General features: G+C 42.4%; 1 pseudogene; it reads right to left on the bottom strand.

The window, feature by feature from the left end:
• Window positions 1-228: 228 nt before the first annotated feature.
• On the bottom strand, window positions 229-21,267 carry LOC115192192 (piggyBac transposable element-derived protein 4-like; annotated as a pseudogene).
• Between the last annotated feature and the right edge of the window lie 386 nt (window positions 21,268-21,653).

Genomic DNA, 21,653 nt, shown 5'->3' with positions numbered 1-21,653 from the left:
CAATAGATACAAAAAAACAAAAACATAAATCAATCAACTCTGATTAGCACATGTAGGATAGTATGCAAGTGTGTGTGCATGGACTTTGCAAATCTATTTCTCACATGTGCAGCACATAGAATTTGTTTTACAGTCCTTCTTTGGGTGGCAGAATTGGAATCTCCTCCTCTTGCCTGCCCCAGCTGCAGTCTCAGGTGGATCAGGACAAGATTCAGCCCCCTGAACAGCTTACACAAGCGCTGCAGAGACTTCTGTGCGGGGGAGGCGCTCCCTTCTTTGAATGTGTGGGGTTACAAGTGCTTTTCCCAGCTGCTCTAGGAACACCCTACTCTTGTTCCACTTATCAGGCATCCAGGTAGGGTTGATCTCGAAAGGAATAGTATGAGGGTTGATAACGAAGGCATTGTATGAGGACACAACAATGATGTTATGGAAGATGACCAGGGGCCAGTGGACAGTCATCCTCCTGCAGCTGTAAGTTCCAATCACCTTGTCCAGGTTGTCCATGCTTCCTTTGTTGTGGTTGTAGTCCAGGACGATGACTGGCTTACTTACGATCGCTGATCTCAGTCGTTTTGTGCAGTGTGCTCAGGAGGACCACATTCTTGTTCCTCTTTGGGAGGTAAGAAACTAGAGTGGTGGTGGGTGTGAAGCCAAACTTTGATAAGAAGGCCTCTCTCCCCCTTGATGCAAGGAGTGCAGAGGGGAGCTCAGGCTTGTTCTTTCCAACTGTGTCAATCATGGTGATCTTCCTCTTCAGGAGCTGCTGGCTGAGTTCATAAGAGGTGAAGATATTGTCACATGTGACATTATGCCCCCTCAGTCCATCTTTCACATCAAGCACAACCCGCATCCCCTGGTTCTTCTTCGGGCCTCCACTGGTCGGCTTCCCTGTGTAGACTTGCATCTTCCAAGCGTAGCTGGATTGTGAGTCACAGGCCACCCATATCTTGATGCCATACTTTGCTGGCTTGCTGGGCATATACTGCCGGAAAGGACAGCGACCTTTTGACAAAAGAGATTACTATCAGTAATTATTATCAGTGCCACAGAAAACAATCACATAAATCAATGATATTACAGCAATACATAATAAAATTAACAGTGAAAATCCCTTACATTACAGATATGAAAATAAAAATGTACCTCTGAATGGAATCAGTTACTCATCCACTGTTATTTAAGGCCCAGGGTTGTAGAGGTATGGCAGACGCTCCACCCACTTCTCCCAGACCTCTCTTATGGCCGCCAGTTTGTCTCTCACACTTCTTGCAGGTCTTGACTCACAGTTATCAAATCGTAGCATTCTTGAGAAAGTGTGAAAGACTTTCAATGGCATCGTGGCATGGACAATTGCCCTTCCACTCTCTGCATCCCAGAGACTACATGTAGCCTCGCCTCGGGACCTATACACACCCGCTAAGATTAGCAGCCCTATGTAGGCACGCAGGTCAATCTCATCCATCCTTTTCCAGTTGTCTCCATATTTACGGAAACCCTCCAAATTTGTCATCTCCAGGAGGATTTTTTCGACGGCTCGTGTGATGAACATGTAGAATGTTGAGGCGATGTCCTGGGCATTTGCAACTGCATGTCTTGTGGGCCCTGGGGTCATACTTATGACATTTTGTGCTGCCATCCTGCCCTGGTTGTCATATAGTGACAAGGACCATGTTGTTTTGCTGTTTTTTGACAAAAATCTCTCTCCTTCAGCTTGAGGGATTTCTTCTTCATCTGAGAATGATGCATTGTGCTCTGGGTTGTATTCTTCCCCATTTTCTTCTTCAGATACCTCCTCTTCTAAATCATTGTTCTCTTGCTCCTGGACATATGAGAAAATCTGATCTATGACCTGTTGGGCACTGAAACGTGCACTCATGGCTTCAGCAAAGGGAGAACTGGGGGGACTGTCATCTGCAGCACCTTTATAGCCTCTGACTGCATTCCCCGTTAGTAAACAATGCTTTCAAGAAATGTTTATTTTGTCTGAAATTGTTTTTATCTTGTCTGAAATTGTTTTTATTTTGTCTGTGAACTTGAGTTATGTGTGTGGTCGTGGAGGGGAGATGCTGCACATGCACAAGAACGTTTTAGTTTTGTCTCAGTTCAATCAGTAGCACACAATCTCAATTTCTCATTGTGTTTGTCTTTGTGGTTTTTGTGGCGCGTAAATTATTTTATAACTGCCAGGTCAAAAATTATCCTAAGACAATCTTTGTACCCTCATGGAAATACGAACAAATGCGATGTTTCACTTTTTCTAATGTTGTGGTCACTGTAGGAAAAGTCATCAAATTTCAAGTTGAAAAACTATCATTTAGGGGGTTTTCTCTGCTGTTAAACATAGTGACTGGTAGTATTTGACCCTTAAGACAACACAAGGGTTACACAATAGGTGTATAGAAAATGCAGCATATGGCATACATTTTTCACAAGCAAAAAGCACTTATTGGTAGTGTTTCAAAGTCATTGGAGGCTGCTGAGGGAGAACGGCTCATAATAATGGCCAGAATGGAGCAAATGGAATGGCATCAAATCATGTGTTTGATATATTTGATACCATTCCACTGATTCTGTTAAAACCTCTTACGACGGAGTTTGACAACAGCCAGTGAAAAATCAGAGCGCCATATTCAAAACCACAAATCTAATAATTTCTATTTCTCAAACATAGGACTATTTTACACCATTTTATAGATACACTTCTCCTGAATCGAACCACGTTGTCCGATTTAAAAAAGGCTTTACAACGAAAGCAAAACATTAGATTATGTTACGAGAGTACATCGACACAAATAACCACACAGCCATTTTCCAAGCAACTAGCATGCATCACAAATACCCAAAACACAGCTAAATGCAGCACTAACCTTTGACGATCTTCATCAGATGACACTCCTAGGACATCATGTTACACAATTCATGCATTTTTTGTTCGATAAAGTTCATATTTATATATAAAAACAGCATTTTACATCGGCGCATGACGTTCAGAAAATATTTTCCCTCAAATACTGCCGGTGAATCAGCGCCACAATTTACAAAAATACTTGTCATAAACGTTGATAAAATATTAAACTGTCATTCAAAGAATTATAGATGAACATCTCCTTTATGCAAACGCTATGAAAGATTTCTAAAAAGCTTCACGAGGAAAGCACTCTTTGCAATAATCTGAGTACTGAGCTCAGAAAAATACACTAGGCTATACAGATAGCCGCCATCTTGGAGTCATCTAAAATCATAAATTGCATTAGAAATATTCCCTTACCTTTGATGATCTTCATCAGAAGGCACTTCCAGGAATCCCAGGTCCACAACAAATGTTCTTTTGTTCGACAAAGTTCATAATTTATGTCCAAATAACTCCTTGTTGTTCGCGCATTCAGTTCAGCTACTCCAAATGTAGGAAGCGCGCGGGCAATGTCACGACGAAAAGTTAAAAAAGTTGTATTTACGTTCGTTCAAACATGTCAAACGTTGTAAAACATCAATCTTTAGGGCCTTTAGAACGTAAAGATTCAGTAAAATCTCAACCGGACGGTTCCTGTGTCTTGAAAAACGTTTTGGAACGGAGGATCCACCCTCGTGAACGCGCACCAATGAAGTGATGTCATTCCCTGGCTCATCAACTTCCCCACCTTCTCATTCGGTCTCTGTTCATCGTAGACGCCTCAAACAACTTTGTAAAGACTGTTGACATCTAGTGGAAGCCTTAGGAACTGCACAATTATTACTACGCCACTGTATTCAATAGGAAATTACTTGAAGAGAGCCCATGCATCCAGATTTCCACTTCCTGGTAGGATTTCTCTCAGGTTTTTGCTTGCCATATGAGTTCTGTTATACTCACAGACAACATTCAAATGGTTTTAGAAAGTTCAGAGTGTTTTCTATCCATATCTACTAATAATATGCATATCCTAGCTTCTGAGTTTGAGTAGGAGGCAGTTTAATATGGGCACATATTTTTTTCCGAAATTGTCAATACTGCCCCCTATCCTTAAAGAGCTGTAAGAGGTATCCCCAATTAATAATGTGCAACCAACCTCCTGTGTTCAAAGCATGCCATTCCGTGAGCAGCATTTATTTTTCAATCAGAAACAATGAGCCCAATAAGTCCTCCATGACAATGACATTATAATCAGAGTAGACTAATTAGTCATTTGATTTTGGGCTATGATGATGTAAAACAATTTGGTTAATATATATTTCCAAGTCCTGTTATTGGAGATCAAGTGGTATTACATGGATTGGAATGCCTGGAAATCTGACAGACTGTTTTTTTATGTAAAGATATAGCCTAATCATATTATTATCTGTAGCAGAAAGCAATGTTTAGTAGAAGCAGAATGATATTTCAGAATGGTATTCTGCTCCATGCGGAATGGAGCAAGAATACCACAGGGGAATTCACTTAGATAATACCAATGTTGATATAGTGGTAGCAATACATGGTTATAGAAATGCCAACGGGGGCGGAACCACATATTATACATTTTTCATCCACATGTCCATAGATCTATGTTAATTCCTCTTTATTCAATATAGACATAGTGACACTTTTTTTGTTTCTTAAAAACCCTTTGTGGACTTCCTGTTATTAACATGACAGAAAACAGGGTAGATACTGATTTGGGGTCTGTTGTTTCATTTGGGGACTCAGCAGTGGGGGTTTTCAAAATTGTATTTTTATGTTTTATTTTATTTTATGGTTACACAAAGGTCTTATTAATTATTTAGTTTTTGTTATGCACTACTCCGTCTGGGTTAAGTTATTCTTTAATACTACTGTAACATAAACAGTTACTTTAAAGCAGTCTCCTGGAATGTTCGGGGCAGTGGGCATATAGTCAAGAGGAAGAAAATTCTAACATTCTTAAAAAAGGAAAGGGTTTCAATTGCTACGCTACAGGAGACCTATTTATCTACAACAGAACATGCTAAGCTAAAGATGGACTTGGTAAGCCAGGTGTATTTTTTTATTTTAGTTCCAACAAAAGAGGCACTCTCATCCTTGTAAATAAAAATCTCCAATTTATATTTGTGCACAAAAACATAGACCATGAAGGAAGATTTATTTTGATTACAGGTAATATTCTGGGTCAACATATTACTATATTAAATGTACATGGCCCGAACACAAATTCTCCCCAAATGTATGTCTGACATGCTTTTATTATTTAACAGAACTATCAACAAGGCATGTCCAACAGGCCCTGGTTTTGTCGCATCTGGACTACTGTTCAGTCGTGTGGTCAGGTGCCACAAAAAAGGACTTAGGAAAGTTGCAATTGGCTGAAAACAGGGCAGCACAGCTGGCCCTTTGATGTACACAGAGAGTTAATATTAATAATATGCATGTCAGTCTCTCCTTGTTCAAAGTGGAGGAGAGATCGACTTCATCACAACTTGTTTTTCATTACTACTTGACCCTGCTGGTCATTTATGAACATTTGAACATCTTGACCATGTTCTGTTATAATCTCCACCTGGCACAGCCAGAAGAGGACTGGCCACCCCTCATAGCCTGATTCCTCTCTAGGTTTCTTCCTAGGTTCTGGCCTTTGTAGGGAGTTTTCCTAGCCACCGTGTTTCTACACCTGCATTGCTTGCTGTTTGTGGTTTTAGGCTGGGTTTCTGTACAGCACTTTGTGACATCAGCTGATGTAAGAAGGGCTTTATAAATTAATTTAATTGATTGTTTTTGTGAGAGGTATTGACATGTTGAACGCACCGAGCTGTCTGTTTGAACTGCTGGCACACATGCATACCCCACAAGACATGTCACAACAGGTCTCTTCACAGTCACCAAGTCCAGAACAGACTATGGGAGGCACACAGTACTACATAGAGCCATGACTACATGGAACTCTATCCCACATCAAGTCACTGATGCAAGCAGTAAAAATTGATTTAAAAAAACAGATCAAAATTCACCTTATGGACTATGAATCAACACAAACATAAGCACAGACACATGCATACACACACACACGATAACATGCGCACAATACCCCAGGAAGAGTAGCTGCTGCCTTGACAGCAGCTAATGGGGATCCATAATAAATACAAATACAAATGGCACGTTGTAATAGCCTGCATTTCACACCTCCCATGTAGATGATGCTTAGTAGCAGAACTTGCAGCGCTTGGCCCGTTTCCTGTCAAACATTCCTTTGTTCATTGAGCAGCGTTCCAGAGATACTGTATGACGCGATGGTCTCTGCCCTAACAATGGAGTCATTGTCCCAAAGGCTTATTGGTCTGCTTATTATGGACAGATTTTGACAAGAGTAAACCCTCTCCCTTCGGCTCTTCCTTCTCTGGCGTTGCTACGCGAGCTAGGCAATGGAGACCGCAATTCGCGGCCATTTCTCCAACGCAGGCGGTGACTCTACTTCTGTCGGCGGCGGCATTTTTTTTACCGCTGGGATACTTTTTTGGGCTATGAACCCAGAGTGAACCAGCAGAGTTCGCCCATTGGTTGTTGCATCACCTCGCCTGAGCAGAGGAACGCTCCCATTCCATTGTGTTAGTGCACTGTCCAATGTTCGTTATAATAGGCCCAATGCATTTAAAAAAGTTACAAATAAAAATGTATTTCCATTGTTGTCCTATAATCTTGTGTATAAAATATAAGCACAAGATTATAACTTCAAACAAAATACATAATCTCATCAATATGGAGAAAACAGCCAAATAAATAAAATAGATGACCAAGTAGCGTCATTCATACTATTGTACTCTCTCCTAGCTTGTTCTTTGTTAACCCCTGTAGGTCTACGCCCTTAGATCGCGATCCATGCTACGCTATCAAATGGAGTTGTTTTAAGATGGCCATAAAATGGATCCTTTAGCCATCTAATTTGGAATTTTACGACCCATGTTGGTATGCAAAAAATATATAAACAAATTATTTGATGAAACATTGAATTTGGCCTTTACTGCTGTAGCCCACATAAAAGCATTGAATAACACATTTGTTCAAAAAATGTATCATTAGTAATCTGAGAGAGATAAGAAAACTCACATAATTCGTTACATTTCAAATAGATACATTCACTCTAGTATTATTTCTCTAGCAGCGGACGATTGTTGTCAAGTTTGTTATTCAAAAGGAGCCCACTAGGTGGAATCCAAATATCAGAAATACTCCTCAGATGTAACCACAAAGAGGTTTTTAACAGGTCAACCAACACACACAAAAAAGACTTGACTGTGATTAAATAATAAGCATAACATAAATCACAGTAAAAGTTTTACAGATCTTTTGATTTAATTTGAGATCTAAATAGTCCAATATACCCTTTGTTTGGACAAAATACATTCCCCATCCCTGTAGTCATCCAAATTACTGGCTTAATAACCTTTTTGCTCTCACCACTCTCTACACCACTCCAAGAAAAGGTTGGGAGTTCAGGAAATGTTCTCAAATTACTTTAGGTTTGTTTTGATTTGCTTACTGGCTAGCTGTCAAGGTACAAATCTAGAACTAACACCCGTGGCTGCCATTAAGAACAGGGCTCCGGGCAGCCGAGCGGAAATGGAGGAAATGGAGGAAAACTCGCCTCCCTGCGGACCTGGCATCCTTTCACTCCCTCCTCTCTACATTCTCCTCTTCTGTCTCTGCTGCTAAAGCCACTTTCTACCACTCTAAATTCCAAGCATCTGCCTCTAACCCTAGGAAGCTCATTGCTACCTTCTCCTCCCTCCTGAATCCTCCTCCCCCCCCCCCCCTCCTCCCTCTCTGCGGATGACTTCGTCAACCATTTTGAAAAGAAGGTTGACGATATCCGATCCTCGTTTGCTAAGTCAAACGACACCGCTGGTCCTGCTCACACTGCCCTACCCTGTGCTTGGACCTCTTTCTCCCCTCTCTCTCCAGATGAAATCTCGCGTCTTGTGACGGCCGGCCGCCCAACAACCTGCCCACTTGACCCTATCCCCTCCTCTCTTCTCCAGACCATTTCCGGAGACCTTCTCCCCTACCTCACCTCGCTCATCAACTCATCCTTGACCGCTGGCTACGTCCCTTCCGTCTTCAAGAGAGCGAGAGTTGCACCCCTTCTGAAAAAACCTACACTCGATCCCTCCCATGTCAACAACTACAGACCAGTATCCCTTCTTTCTTTTCTCTCCAAAACTCTTGAACGTGCCGTCCTTGGCCAGCTCTCCTGCTATCTCTCTCAGAATGACCTTCTTGATCCTAATCAGTCAGGTTTCAAGACTGGGCATTCAACTGAGACTGCTCTTCTCTGTGTCACGGAGGCTCTCCGCACTGCTAAAGCTAACTCTCTCTCCTCTGCTCTCATCCTTCTAGACCTATCTGCTGCCTTTGATACTGTGAACCATCAGATCCTCCTCTCCACCCTCTCCGAGTTGGGCATCTCCGGCGCGGCCCACGCTTGGATTGCGTCCTACCTGACAGGTCGCTCCTACCAGGTGGCGTGGCGAGAATCTGTCTCCGCACCACGCGCTCTCACCACTGGTGTCCCCCAGGGCTCTGTTCTAGGCCCTCTCCTATTCTCGCTATACACCAAGTCACTTGGCTCTGTCATATCCTCACATGGTCTCTCCTATCATTGCTATGCAGACGACATCTTCTCCTTTCCCCCTTCTGATAACCAGGCGGCGAATCGCATCTCTGCATGTCTGGCAGACATATCAGTGTGGATGACGGATCACCGCCTCAAGCTGAACCTCAGCAAGACGGAGCTGCTCTTCCTCCCGGGGAAGGACTGCCCGTTCCATGATCTCGCCATCACAGTTAAGACAACTCCCTTGTGTCCTCCTCCCAGAGTGCTAAGAGCCTTGGCGTGACCCTGGACAACACCCTGTCGTTCTCCGCTAACATCAAGGCGGTGACCCGATCCTGTAGGTTCATGCTCTACAACATTCGCAGAGTACGACCCTGCCTCACACAGGAAGCGACGCAGGTCCTAATCCAGGCACTTGTCATCTCCCATCTGGATTACTGCAACTCGCTGTTGGCTGGGCTCCCTGCCTGTGCCATTAAACCCCTACAACTCATCCAGAACGCCGCAGCCCGTCTGGTGTTCAACCTTCCCAAGTTCTCTCACGTCACCCCGCTCCTCCGCTCTCTCCACTGGCTTCCAGTTGAAGCTCGCATCCGCTACAAGACCATGGTGCTTGCCTACGGAGCTGTGAGGGGAACGGCACCTCCATACCTTCAGGCTCTGATCAAGCCCTACACCCAAACAAGGGCACTGCGTTCATCCACCTCTGGCCTGCTGGCCCCCCTACCTCTGAGGAAGCACGGTTCCCGCTCAGCCCAGTCCAAACTGTTCGCTGCTCTGGCACCCCAATGGTGGAACAAGCTCCCTCACGACGCCAGGACAGCGGAGTCAATCACCACCTTCCGGAGACACCTGAAACCCCACCTCTTTAAGGAATACCTGGGATAGGATAAAGTAATCCTTCTAACCCCCCCCCCCCCCCCCCGCCCTTAAAAGATTTAGATGCACTATTGTAAAGTGGTTGTTCCACTGGATATCATAAGGTGAATGCACCAATTTGTAAGTCGCTCTGGATAAGAGCGTCTGCTAAATGACTTAAATGTAATGTAAATGTATTAATACTTCCAAAAGTAGATTCCTCGCCCCTGTGGCTTTACTTGAGTGCTGATAGGCCATCCAATACCAGGGTTTGACGATCTTCTTCAGGCAAGGGTCTAAACCAAGCATATCAACATTAGCCATATACTGTAGGCTAAGTTGTTAAGTTACTCCAAGCAATGTAAAGCATTCTAAAATCTAGGGAAATTGCAACATGAACTCATCAACTGGTTGGAAATTGTGTTGTAAAATGTATTGTAACATGGTAAAACAATAACAATGTGTGCTGTGTGTGAACTGTAAAGCAAGAGTTGCAATTTACAGTACTATCGAGTTTTATACTTGTAAATGGAGTTTGTGCAATACTGGAAAGCTATGTCCTCCAATACCATGGTAAGTACTGTAAGTAGCCTTGCAAGAGCTATGGCTTGTGACCAGCACATAGGAGCAGGAGCCTACTGTATCTCCTGTTTCTGTAGCGTAACCTAACGTTGCAGGCATAAAATAAACGCTTGAAACTAGATCTCCTATGGAAAAAAATTCTCAGGGGATTTCTGTTATATTTTATTTAACCTTTATTTAACTGGGCAAGTCAGTTAAGAACAAATTTGTATTTACAATGACAGCCTACACTAGCCAAACCCAGACGATGCTGGGCCAATTGTGCGCTACCCTATGGGACTCCCAATCACAGTCGGTTGTGATACAGCCTGGAATCGAACTAGGGTGTCTGTAGTGACACGTCAAGCAATCAAGATGCAGTGCCTTAGACGCTGCGCCACTCGGGAGCCACAAAGAACCCCCAGGTTCTCTTCTGCACTGTTCAACCAATACAGTAAATGTGGAGGAGGAGTTAAGAGGGTAAGGGGGATACCTATTCAGTTGTACAACTGAATACATTCAACTCTGAATCAGAGAGAAAAAGCAGAAGTCACGTCACATTCTCTTTCCATTTCCCCTAAAAACCGTAACATCTGGTTGTTGGGGGCTCGGCAGAAGCTCTGGTAGCGTGAGGCAGCTCAAAGCAACGGTTCACCCATTTTGAATGTTATATTGTTTTTGTGCATCTCTATGTTCTATCGATTCCCTGGGTCATTTCACGTGTTCATGTGTATCTGAGTTATTGGCATTCAAGCAGGCAGAAGGCCTGAAGTCCCTCTCACTACACTAGAAGTTAATTGAACTAACACTTTTAGATCGAAAACATCTATCATACATGTCAAATTTCAATACTGTCTGATGTCATAACTCAGGACGATGTATTCTCTCGAATGAGCCATTGATCATATTTTTGCAATATTCCTAACTGGGGATCAAACTCCCAAATTCCCAATCTCAGAGAATACACTCTAACCACAAGGCCACTGAGTTGGAATGCTGGCCTATTTTCTGTAATCAGTATGTTGATGATTCCACGTAGTACCATATCTCTGAAACACAAACATGGATGATTCTGATTCCCACTACTCCCAAGAATGTCTGTAAGTGAATCAACATCATTAGTATAACCTGGTTTGTGTTCATCAGGACACACCGTAGCAAAACATTGCAATGAAAAATAAAAACGGGTGTTTCTTATTGGACAAATTCAGATAGTACCTCCTGTTTCACAAATTTTTTGAGTGTTTTATTCCGTTTAGTGCATACTGAACACAACCATGTATTTTGAAAAATCTCTTCTTAGAAACATCAGGAAGTCTTAGTTCATGGGAACACCTTATTTGTCCTTTGCTGTCCTGTCAGGGCGGTTTGTTGAAAAGGAATTTGAGGTGCGGTCTGTGGCTTCCTCGCACTGTTGCCGCCGAGTAGCACTTGAATGCTGTACCTGATTCACAAGCCAAGCCAAGTCAAGCAGACCTGCACTGGGCTATCCTACATGTAGTTGCTGGATTTGTGATGGAAAGGACAATGTGAAAATAAAATGTTAGAGCCAGTATGGTTCAGATCAGACCTATTGTGTTAACTAGGCACTGGTGAGGACTACAGTGCCACAGATATGACATCTAGAAAGAAAACAAAGGTAGCCACACATGCAATCGCTATACATTTATTAATTAAACCTATTAAGGGGCAATCTGCAGTTGCTACAACCATTTTTTATGATATATACCCATTTATTCTTGAAGAATATACAGTTGAAGTCGGAAGTTTACATACACTTATGTTGGAGTCATTAAAACTCATTTTTCAACCACTTCACAAATTTCTTGTTAACAAACTATAGTTTTGGCAAGTCGGTTAGGATATCTACTTTGTGCATGACACAAGTAATTTTTCCATCAATTGTTTACAATAGATTATTTAATTCACTGTATTACAATTCCAGTGGGTCATAAGTAAACATACAGTAAGTTGACTGTGCCTTTAAACAGCTTGGAAAATTCCAGAAAATTACGTCATGGTTTTAGAAGCTTCTGATAGGCTGATTGACCTCATTTGAGTCAATTGAAGGTGTACCTGTGGATGTATTTCAAGGCCTTCCTTCAAACTCAGTGCCTCTTTGCATCACTTCATGGAAAAATCTAAAGAAAACAGCCAAGACCTCAGAAAACAAATTGTAGAACTCAACAAGTCTGGTTCATCCTTGGGAGCAATTTCCAAATGCCTGAAGGTACCACATTCATCTGTACAAACAATAGTACGCAAGTATAAACACCATGGACCCACGCAGCCATCATACCGCTCAGGAAGGAGACGCGTTCTGTCTTCTAGAGATGAACGTACTTTGGTGCAAAAAGTGCTAATCAATCCCAGAACAACAGCAAAGGACCTTCAAAATATCTATATCCACAGTAAAACGAGTGCTATATCGACACAACCTGAAAGGCCACTCAGCAAGGAAAAAGCCACTGCTCCAAAACTGCCATAAAAAAGCCAGACTACGGATTTGCAACTGGACAAAGATCGTACTCTTTGGAGAAATGTCCTCTGGTCTGATGAAACAAAAATAGAACTGTTTGGCCATAATGAACATCGTTCTGTTTGGAGGAAAAAGGGGGAGGATTGCAAGCCGAAGAACACCATCCCAACCGTGAAGCACAGGGGTGGCAGCATCATGTTGTGGGGGTGCTTTGCTGCAGGAGGGACTGGTGCACTTCACAAAATAGATGGCATCATGAGGGAGGAAAGTTATGTGGATATATTGAAGCAACATCTCAAGTCATCAGTCAGGAAGTTAAAGCTTGGTCGCAAATGGGTCTTCCGAATGGACAATGACCCCAAGCATACTTGCAAAGTTGTGGGAAAATGGCTTAAGGACAACAAAGTCAAGGTATTGGAGTGGCCATCACAAAGCCCTGACCTCAATCCTATTGAAAATTTGTGCAGAATTGAAAAAGCATGTGCGAGCAAGGAGGCCTACAATCCTGACTCAGTTACAACAGCTCAGTCAGGAGGAATGGGCCAAAATTCACCCAACTTATTGTGGGAAGCTTGTGGAAGGCTACCCGGAACATTTGACCCAAGTTAAACATTTTAAAGGCAATGCACGAAGTACTAATTGAGTGTATGTAAACTTCTGACCCACTGGGAATGTGATGAAAGAAATAAAAGCTGAATAAATCATTCTCTCTACTATTATTCTGACATTTCACATTCTTAAAACAAAGTGGTGATCCTAACTGACCTAAGACAGGTTTTTTTTACTAGGATCAACATCAGGAATTGTGAAATGCTAAGTTTAAATGTATTTGGCTAAGGTGTATGTAAACTTTCGACTTCAACTGTAACTTCTAAATGCCTCATGAGCTTTGTTCAACTGTCTTACCGGTCAAAACACAAAATATAAGCATGTTTTACTCCAATGTTTGTAAAAAGTAAATGTAAACAAACTCTATGTAGCTTCAAAACATGGTTAAAACTATAATGTTGATATAATGGAGGGTCAGTCCTTGCATCCATAGCTCTGTCTGTGAATTTGAGTGCGATTACATTTCTCCAGCCCCATCTCTCAACTTTTTACTGAAACAGTGGAGTACGCATTGTTAATGTTTCAACTGCTAATTGCCGCTTTAATTAAACATTTAATGACACTGTCATCATCCATGTTGCCTGCAAAACACTGCAGGTCTGTCACGACTTCCACCGAAGTCGGCTCCTCTCCTTGTTTGGGCGGCGGTTGACGTCACCGGCTTTCTAGCCATTGCCGCTCCATTTTTCATTTATCCATTTGTTTTGTCTTGTTCCCTGCACACCTGGTTTTCATTCCCCAATCACACTACATGTATTTATTCCTCTGTTCTCCCTCATGTCTTTGTGTGAAATTGTTTTGACACGCTAGACTGGTGTTCGTTTGTTCCGTGTTTTATCACGAAGTATGTTTATTTGTTTGAACATAATTATTGTGACTGTTTGCGCCTTTTGCACTTTTGCCAATTGGCTGGAGGTTTCGACGCAGTGGCGTCCGTCTGTTGGTTTCTCCTGCCTCAATAAAGTGTGCGCCTGTTCACAACTCTCTGCTCTCCTGCACCTGGCTCCGCTCCCAGTACGCACACCATTGACAAGGTCACGGGTATATATAGCATCTATTAAGTCCCATGGGCAGGCAAGGTGAAATGTGTCATACCTGTCAAATAATTGTCATTGGGCTGGACAATGGGCTTTGGCTTTCACTAGCCAAAGCCCACCCTGGAAGTTTTTCCTTCACCAAATATCTGCTTTATGTGCCCACTTTTCCCTCTAACTATCAAAAGGTTGGCTTGTCCCCATTGAAGTCCCGTCACTTAACCCTTGTGTGGTGTTCAGGTCAGTGGGACCCATTTTCAATGTTTACTAAAAGAAAAATGATACAATTAATATTTTTTCAACCTGAGACTCATTGGCCTTGGCTCAGGTTGAAAAAATATTAATTGTATCATTTTTCTTTTAGTAAACATTGTAAAATAAGAACATGTAAGAACATGTAAAATAAGACATTTTCATTGAGTGCACACTGTGCACTTTCCTACACATTTATATTACATATGTGGTGTTCAGGTCCACTGGACCCGAAGGTAAGAAAAGTGTGGAAAAGTGTGGGTGTAGGTGAAAACAAGTAAAAAAGAAACAAAAAGGTTTGCTGTGTGCCTCCACTCTGTCTACCTCCTCCCTGGACCTGCTGTTTCAACATAGCACCAAGAGCCTGTCTGTCTCCCTGCCTGGCTGCCTGTCTCCCGCTTTTATCGCACTCTTTACCCTTTGTAGTGTGTGAAACTACACAACACAATGTCTTGCGGGAACCTGCACAATGTTATTACAATACATTATTTCGATACATTATTTCGATACATTGTCAAAACAAATGCTGTATTTTCCACACACTACTCCAGCCAGGTGCAAATTGGGGGAGGGACACAACAAATAAATAGCTTTGCATGTGTGGCTCAATCAGTATGGCAAGAATAATCTCTGCACAGAGGGCCTTAGACATTTTTTTTGCAGAGAGAGAAGCTAGTGTGGAAGGAGCGCCTTCCAGTTTGGAAGATTAAGAATTTTCAGAATATGAGGATCCCTTGTCTGTCAATTCGGAGTCTGACAGTGAGTTGAAAGAAGAAGATGAGATTGAACCTCAGCCAGCCCCAGGACCAGCCCATCAGCAACCAGCTCATCAGCAGCCTGCAGGAGGAGAAATATGGATGTAAAAAAATTGTGAAATTGAATGGTCTTATTGCCCAAGGAATGAACAACCCCGCATGGCTGCCAATGTGAAAAGGATGCAAACAGGGCCGATGCGGATGGCGGTTACTCATGTGCAAAGTCTTCTTTTGAACTGTTCATCCCAGACACCATCCAGAAAATCATTCTGGACTGCACTAGTTTGGAGGGAAGGCATGTTTTTGGAGAGAGATGGAAGGAGATGAACCAAACTCATTTACATGCATACTTTAGGGTTCTTATCCTTGCTGGTGTTTTCAGATCCAGTGGGGAATCCACAGAATCCCTGTGGGATGCAGAAACTGGCAGAGAACTTTTCCGTGCGACAATGTCTCGAAAACTTCCACATTATTTCCAGGATTATCCGCTTCGATAACCAAGATGCCAGTCCAGCTCGACATCAGAGAAACAATCTAATCAGGTCAGTGTGGGACAAGTGGGTGGACCGCCTTCCCCTGTTTTACAATCCTGGGTCCAACGTTACTGTTGATGAGCAGCTTATGCCATTTAGGGGCCGATGCTGCTTCATCATATGCGTGGAACTTGCAAGTGTATACGCGAAAGCCAGATGGATGAGCCCCTGAGAAGAACCAAGGGATGCAGGTTGTCCTGGATGTGACACAGCGACTCCATGGTCACAACATCATATGCAATAACTTTTTTTACTTTGCACAAGCTGGGACAGGAGCTCCTCAAGAGGAAGCTGACAATGGTAGGAACAGTATGGAAAAACAAGACAGAGCTCTCACCTCAGCTGTTGAATACACGGAACAGTGTCCTACGTGCCAAAGAAAGGCAAAAATGCATTATTCATGACTACCCTGCATAGGGATGGGAGAATCTGTGACCAGGAACAGGGGGGATGGACAATTTAGACAAGCTGGTGACTGGCTACAGCTGCAAAAGAAGAACCCTACGCTGGCCACTTGTGATATTCTTCAACATCTTGGACATCTCGGCATACAACGCGTTTGTCATCTGGATGGTGATGGTGTTGAACCTAAATTGGAACAGAGGGAAGCTCCAGAGGAGTTGGCTCTTTCTCGAGGAGCTGGTCAAGGCAATGGTGAGACCTCAAATCCAGAGGAGGCAACATATCCCAAGGAGCCCAGTTTCTACATCCAGCATGAGGAGGATTCAGGAGGAGGATGCTGGTGCCCCATCCGCCCGACCCACAGAACAAACAACTCCAATAACGGAAGTAAGTGTGAGTGATATTGTTGCATGTGTGTGTGTCTGACTCTCCTACTGCTGTAACTATATTATATATATGTGAGTGAGTGAGATGTTAGTACAATTCATGAACTAAGTGTTTTCATCATTCTAGATTGCAGCCGGTAGCAACAAGAAGAAGCACTGTGATGTTTGTGGATCCAAGAAGGACAGGAAGACACAGTACACATGCATCAGTACAAGTGCAAGAAATACATTTGCAACACACACACAGTAAAACTCTGTCCCTCGTTGTGTATAGACCGGCCTTAATTTGTGTTCAATGGGGCTCATTTATAATTTCCATAAAATACTGTATGTAAAATGTATCCTTCCAATTTATTCAGTTCAAAGCAATAAACATCAAAAGTGATGAAAACCTTGTTTCATTTATATTTGTTCAAGATAAACATGATTTATTATAATAGATTTCTGTTTAGAAAAATCACATTTTATCCCCCCAAAAAATGAACAGCTACTCTTCCTGGGGTCCGGCAAAATTAAGGCAGTTAAACAATTTTAAAAACATTACAATACACTCATTACAGAATTTCCAACCACTAAGTGTGTGCCCTCAGGCCCATACTCTGCTACCACATATCTACAACGCAAAATCCATGTGTACAGGTGTGTATAGTGCGTATGTTATCAGTAGGCCATCATTGTAAATAATAATTTGTTCTTAACTGACTTGCCTAGTTAAATAAAAGTTACATTTAAATTAAAAAAATTAAAAAGTGTGTGTATGCATGTGTCTGTGCCCATGTTTGTGTTACTTCACAGTCCCCGCTCTTCCATATGGTGTATTTTTACCTGCTTTTAAAGTCTGATTCTACTGCTTGCATCAGTTACCTGATGTGGAATAGAGTTCCATGTAGTCATGGCTCTATGTAGTACTGTGCGCCTCCCATAGACTGTTCTGGACTTGGGGGATTGTGAAGAGACCTCTGGTGGCATGTCTTGTGGGGTATGCATGGTTGTCCGAGCTGTGTGCTAGTTTTTTAAACAGACAGCTCGATACCTTCAGCTTGTCAACACTTCTTTCAAAAACAAGTCCCTCTTTGTGGCACCTGACCACACGACTGAAAAGTAGTTCAGGCATGACAAAACCAGGACCTGTAGCACCTGTCTTGTTGATAGTGTTGTTAAGCATGCAGAGCAGTGCTTTATTATGGACAGGCTTCTCCCCATCTTAGCTACTGTTGTATCAATATGTTTGACCATGACAGTTTACAATCCAGGGTTACTCCAAGCAGTTTAGTCACCTCAACTTGCTTAATTTCCACATTATTCATTATGAGATGTAGTTGAGGTTTAGGGTTTAGTGAATGATTTGTCCCAAATATTAACCATGTATGCTGTCTATATTGCTTGTAACTGAAATAAGTCAACATCTAAGTATTACGTTTTTTTACGTAAATTGTTATGGCTGTATTATTTTTTTTTAAACAATAATGTTGTGTGTCCATCAGACCCACGAACATTGGGTGAATAACAAAAACATGAACACCACACAGGGATTAATTATTCCTTTTTTGTTTACAAAGCTCTACTACACAATCTTCCAACTTATCTAACTGGTTAACTCTTGAGGTCCCTCTGGTCTCGACCAATTTAGGTAAATCCTTCCATTGTTTCAATAACTTGCATCTTGATTCCCTGGTGCCGTTTCAATTGATTGTAATGGTTTATTTGTTGAAATTGTAGTATTGTAATTTTTTTTACCTTTTTGTACCTTTTTTTTCATTCTTGTTTTATTTGAAGTGTTTGTAGTCAGGGCACTATTGTGAATGAGACCCTGGTCTCAATTGGGCTTGACTGAATGAATAAAAGTCAAAACTGATGGGGTTGTTTATTGTCAATGGACAACATCCTTTCAATGTGGAACACTTGCTCTATGTACTAATCATTTCATATTCCCAACAGTTTCAAGAGTGCCAGAACAAGGAAATGGGAAACTGGTGTGTGTAAATTCACATTCACAATCAAACCTACAATACACAACATATTTCCACCTAAATTGATCACATCCCCTGCCAATTTGGGCTGCCACTGTTACCACCATCACCCACCTTTCCAATTCCCCTAGAAGATATAAACCCTACATCCATTCTGTCGTACAACTTTAATCACTAATTAAAGAGGCAGTAAAATGGCGGCCATAGAGCACAAGTGGTAGAGGGAGACAGATGGGTCATAATCCATCTTTAAACTGTCAATATAAAAACGCAGTTAAAACCCAAAACATTTCCTCTTTCTACCGGTGCCAATTTGGTTCCAAATTGTTAATTTGGCCACGCAGGTACAAATGGGGTATATTCATTAGTGCACAACGTAGCAAACTGTAGCAAAACGTTTCACAATGAAAACAAGCGTTTTTTGGGGGGAAAGTTCAGGTTAGTCCCTCCCCGTTTCAGCCCATTTCAGTCGATTTGCTTCCATTTGGTTCCTAGTGAATACACCCGTGATCTCCTCAAACAAGCACAGGTGGCTCGGAGAATGCAATTTTTTTCAAATGTCAGCGATTATGGTAGATACCATCGGTGTCACTCAGAATCTGTTCAACCTGTCTGACATCTGGCACTTCTGCTGTCAGAAAGATAGAGACATGTACACTACCGTTCAAAAGTTTGGGGTCACTTAGAAATCTCCTTGTTTTCCATGAAAACATACATGAAATGACTTGCATAATGAATAGGAAATATAGTCAAAAGGTTGACAAGGTTTTAAATAATGATTTTCAATTGAAATAATAATTGTGTCCTTCAAACTTTGCTTTCGTCAAAGAATCCTCCATTTGCAGCAATTACAGCCTTGCAGACCTTTGGCATTCTAGTTGTCAATTTGTTAAAGTCATCTGAAGAGATTTCACACCATGCTTCCTGAAGCACCTCCCACAAGTTGGATTGGCTTGATGGGCACTTCTTATGTACAATACAGTCAAGCTGCTCCCACAACAAATCAATAGGGTTGGGATCCGGTGACTATGCTGGCCACTCCATTATAGACAGAATACTAGCTGACTGCTTCTTAACTAAATAGTTCTTGCATAGTTTTGAAGCTGTGCTTTGGGTCATTGTCCTGTTGTAGGAGGAAATTGGCTCCAATTAAGCGCTGTCCACAGGGTATGGCATGGCGTTGCAAAATGGAGTGATAGCCTTCCTTCTTCAAGATCCCCTTTACCCTGTACAAATCTCCCACTTTACCACCACCAAAGCACCCCCAGACAATCACATTGCCTCCACCATGCTTGACAGATGGCGTCAAGCACTCCTCCAGCATCTTTTTTTTTTTTTCTGAGTCTCACGAATGTTCTTCTTTGTGATCTGAACACCTCAAACTTAGATTCGTCTGTCCATAACACTTTTTTCCAATCTTCCTCTGTCCAGGTGACTCCGGGTTGCTGGTATTCTAGGCAGAGTTCCTCTGTCCAGTGTCTGTGATCTTTTGCCCATCTTAATCTTTTATTTTTATTGGCCAGTCTGAGATATGGCATGTTCTTTGCAACTCTGCCTAGAATGTTAGGATCTCGGAGTATCCTCTTCACTGTTGATGTTGAGACTGGTGTTTTGCGGGTTCTAGTTAATGAAGCTGCCAGTTGAGGACTTGTAAGGCGTCTATTTCTCAAACTAGACACTCTAATGTACTTGTCCTCTTGCTTAGTTGTCCCACTCCTCTTTCTATTCTGGTTAGAGCCAGTTTGCGCTGTTCTGTGAAGGGAGTAGTACACAGCATTGTACGAGATCTTCAGTTTCTTGGCAATTTCTCACATGGAATAGCCTTCATTTCTCAAAACAAGAATAGAGTGATGAGTTTCAGCCATTTTGAGCCTGTAATCGAACCCACAAATGCTGAAGCTCCAGATACTCAACTAGTCTAAAGAAGGCCAGTTTTATCGCTTCTTTAATCAGAACAACAATTTTCAGCTGTGCTAACATAATTGCAAAAGGGTTTTCTATTGATCAATTAGCCTTTTAAAATGAAAAACTTGGATTAGTTAACACAACGTGCCATTGGAACACAGGAGTGATGGTTGCTGATAATGGGCCTCTGTACGCCTATGTGGATATTCCATTACAAATCAGCCGTTTCCAGCTACAATAGTCATTTACAACGTTAACAATGTCTACACTGTATTTCCCATCAATTTCATGTTATTTTAATGTACAACATTTTTTGCATTTCTTTCAAAAACAAGGACATTTCTAAGTGACCTGAAACTTTTGAACGGTAGTGTATATACTCGTATGTAGTTTGTTAATAAATGCCAGTACTGTTGTAACATGTATGCTGGGAGTTGGGAAGCAAGTACAGGGAGTGACTTTAATATTAAATAACACAAGGAACAAGACAAGAAACATGAATAGTGTACAGACATGAAATACTGAAACAGAAACAATAACGCCTAGGGAAAGAATCAAAGGGAGTGACATATTTCGGGGAGGTAATCAGGCAGGTAATGGAGTCCAGGTGAGTCTGATGAGGCGCTGGTGCACATAACGATGGTAACAGGTGTGCGTAATAATGAGCAGCCTGATGACCTCGAGCGCCGGAGAGGGAGTATACGTGACAGTACCACCTCCCAACTCGCGGCTTCGGCCGCAGGACGCCAACCAGAGGGACGGTCCTGGGGACCAGAAGCAGGCCGGTCCCATCCCAAACCGGTTGAGGCATGGGAGCCTGCCGAGCCTTGTGAACCTGTCGAGCTAGCTGAGGCATGGATGCCTGTCAAGCTAAATGAGGCATCCTCTGTAGACTCGTCAACGGATGCTTGACAGGCCAACCGGGTCTTGTAAACCTGACGTGCCAGCTGAGGCATGGAAGCCTGACATGCCAGCTGACGCATCCCCGGTTGCTCTGGTAGCGACACCCGGACCCGACGTCACCTACACAAAAACAAAAAACACTCCCTGATGCTTCCCTTTGTTGAGGCGTTATTCTGTAATGTGTACGCTGGGAGTCGGGAAGCAAGTACAGAGAGTGACTTTAATAATAAATAACACAAGGAACAAACAAGAAACACGAGTAGCGTACAGACTTGAAACACTGAAACAATAACACCTAGGGAAAGAATCAAAGGGAGTGACATATATAGGGAAGGTAATCAGGGAGGTGATGGAGTCCAGTTGAGTCTAATGAGGCGCTGGTGCGCGTAACGATGGTGACAGATGTGTGTAATAATGAGTAGCATAATGACCTTGAGCACCGGAGAGGGAGTATAAGGACAACTGT

The sequence above is a fragment of the Salmo trutta genome, chromosome 1 (genome assembly GCF_901001165.1).
Source record: "Salmo trutta chromosome 1, fSalTru1.1, whole genome shotgun sequence".
Classification (NCBI taxonomy): domain Eukaryota; kingdom Metazoa; phylum Chordata; class Actinopteri; order Salmoniformes; family Salmonidae; genus Salmo; species Salmo trutta.
The sequence above is the reverse complement of the archived record's forward strand: the minus strand, read 5'-3'. Positions and strand labels throughout refer to the sequence as shown.